General features: G+C 33.8%; 1 long non-coding RNA gene across 1 annotated transcript; it reads left to right on the top strand.

The window, feature by feature from the left end:
- The first annotated feature begins 1236 nt into the window (after positions 1-1236).
- On the top strand, positions 1237-2782 carry LOC107675577 (uncharacterized). The gene is made up of 3 exons (XR_001632608.1): positions 1237-1309; positions 1705-1885; positions 2264-2782. It is a non-coding gene; the product is annotated as an uncharacterized LOC107675577 (long non-coding RNA).
- The last annotated feature ends 233 nt before the right edge of the window (positions 2783-3015 follow it).

The following is a 3015-nucleotide window of genomic DNA, read 5'->3' as shown; positions in this document are numbered from 1 at the left end:
TCATTATTTCAAGACATGTAAAGCATTTTTGCTCGTTTATGTGGGCCGTCCCAAGCATGGTTGCAATGTGTTCATTGTCAAACTCCAAAATCAGATTTATTTTATTTTATTAACAAAATATTTTAGTTTGTTTTGTATATTTTTTTCATTGATCAGATAACAAGCTGTCATATGGTCATGTTACAACGTGACCCTCAGATGTTACAATGTACCCCACCTACGGGGCATGTTGTCACAGTTCAGATCAGTGCTTCAATATTAAAATTCAACTATTCATATTACTGATTCACTAACCCAGCAATTAAGTTCAACTCACTAATTCAAATATCTGGTTCTTTTGTAAACTAACTGATTCAATGAACTAAAGGATCAGGTCAGGTCAACTGACATACTGACTGAATGATTTGGTTTTCTCAGTTCAACTTCTTGCCTCAATGATCCAATTCACAAGTTTAACTTACTCATTGTTAAACTCACTGATTCAGTGACCTAAATCATATATTCAGCAGATTCAATGATACAATTCAAAAATTCAACTCACTGACATATTCTGGTGTAGGGGAGCGCGGGGCACAGAGTAACACGGGGTTAGTTGTAACACACATGGTTTGAATATTTCCACACATGCTAGCATAACAAAATTTACAGTATTTATTAGTTACCATATCAACATTATATAGACAAAAAATGTGCGCCAAAATTCAAAAATATTTTGAAGATATCGCTGAACATGTATTTTACCATAGTAAAATTAAAATTCTGGCTTAAGTACATTTTTCATCTCAGTTTTTATTATTCCTTTAAAATGAGACAAATCTGCTATTATTTTGATCTCCAATCTGTTATTTATTAGTTTAGATCGTTTTTTTAATGCTTTGATAACTAGCAGAAGACACTAACCAGTTTTACATTCCAGTTGCGCAGATGGGGCACGTTGTAACATACTAGACAAGTGTAAAATTACTGTGGATAAAAAAAATATATATATTCTGAACCCCATGTGGATTTACACAAACTGAGAAAATCAAAAAGTGTTACTTTGTGCTCCGCTCTCCCCTAGTTTGGAATGACATGGTGTTTTTTTTAATCCCATCAATCCACCAAAGCACCTCATTTCAGTTGAAACATGAATACAATAAGATCTCATGTTATTCTACTAAGCAGTGTTGTGATGTTTTCTGTACAGATATGAACATCTCTGAGATTACTGATGAAATAACGGTAACCTCCTTTAACCATCTTGAGGAGATCAAACCTGTTCTCTACCTGTCCACAAATGCACAGAATGTGAAAGATGCTATCACTGCAGGTAAGGGTTAGGCTACTGTTGAAGATAAATATTTTTTGTTCTCCATTTATGTCATAGATCAATTTCAACTATATACCGGTTGCTTCCATATTACTATATTCTCACAGCTATATATAGTAGCAACATTACCAGACTATTAAAGAATTAATTATTTTAAAAACTATCTTCAATTTTCTTAGCCATTTTTGCAAGTACTTTTAACCAGCATAAGCCTAAATTACATAACTTTTTATCTAAGCTGATCTTCTAAGCTGATTTTTGGGGAAAATTTAATAAAAACATTAAATAAATACAGTGATGCAGTGAGAAAGTGGCCGTTAGGTGCATGTAGTTACTGTATAAAATACAACAGAAGTGTTACTTCTATAACTTTTAAATGAGGCATTCTTGTTCAGGATACGGAGCAGCCACTATGTTCCAGAGAGTTTACCACGAGAACAGTGATGAAGAGTTACGTGTGGCCTTTGATGGTGATGGAGTCCAGTTTTCAGATGAGTCAGAGAGAGTCACCAAAGAGAAAGTATAGGGGCTTTCTTTCAAAATGAGCGTGATAAAGAGGCCAAATCTTTGGAACTGGTAAGACTGTTGTTCTGAAACCACTTGTTAGTACAGATGATTCTCAAATGGCTTAGTTAACCCTTGTTATATTTCACATTTGCAAGGCACACACCACACAGCCTTGTTATTTAAAAGGATATTCAAAGGAAGCTTCTACTTAAAGTTCAACCGTAAATGTGCTTCTACTCTACATACATTGAGAGTTGAAAGTTGAAATTGTCTGTGATAATCAAAAGCATGCCCCACATGCTATATGACATGATAACTGTTATATGCCTTAAAATAAGCTTTTAATATAATAATTTAATAATCATCTCTCTCTCTCGCTCTCTAAATATATATATATATATATATATACACACACACATACGTATATATAGTTAAATTATTTTGCAGGGTCCTCTAAAAGAGTTTTTTTAAAGCATTGGTACTTCTCCAGAAGTTGTTCAATGAAAGCAACCAAAAGAGTTCAATCCGTACCTACTTGGTAACCACGCAGCACAACAAGTCCTGGAATCAGAGCCCTAAAGACTCTTCAGGAGAACAATCTGGAGATAAATGAGGCATTCTTTCTGAGTGGTGCCCATAAAGGGCCTGTGCTGAAAGCAATCATTCCTTACACATTTTTTGATGACCAGATGCCACATGTTGATGGAGCCCTTCAAAATGGGGTTATTGGTGCTCATGTACATTATGTGAGGAATGAGTGAAAATAAAACCTAATCTTATATGTAAAGGGATAACAACATACTTTCTTCTGCAACATGATTTATGTCAGGAAAGCTATATTTGGTAATTATTTCCAGTCTTGTTTCTTAAGGCTTAAAGTGCAAATGAAATTAAAGCAAATGCTGATTTTATGGTATTGTTGAGCTGGTGATGATATATTTTAATGGATAAACTAATCAGTAAAGCATTACCTAAAAGTATTTTTCTTTGTCCTGGATTCTCACTACTATTGAACAGAGAATATGAAGGCACTATTATTTTCTCTGCATCTCTCTTTTTTATTCAGTCCCTCTTGATAACTATCCAATGCCACATATCAAGATCAGATGTGTACTGTAAATGATCTCAAGGACAATGATGTGGAATTCAAATAAATAAATAAATGACTACAAATACTTTGCTTTTGAAAACTTTTTTTC

Source organism: Sinocyclocheilus anshuiensis, unplaced genomic scaffold (assembly GCF_001515605.1).
Source record: "Sinocyclocheilus anshuiensis isolate Anshui unplaced genomic scaffold, SAMN03320099.WGS_v1.1 scaffold1097, whole genome shotgun sequence".
NCBI lineage: Eukaryota > Metazoa > Chordata > Actinopteri > Cypriniformes > Cyprinidae > Sinocyclocheilus > Sinocyclocheilus anshuiensis.
The sequence above is the reverse complement of the archived record's forward strand: the minus strand, read 5'-3'. Positions and strand labels throughout refer to the sequence as shown.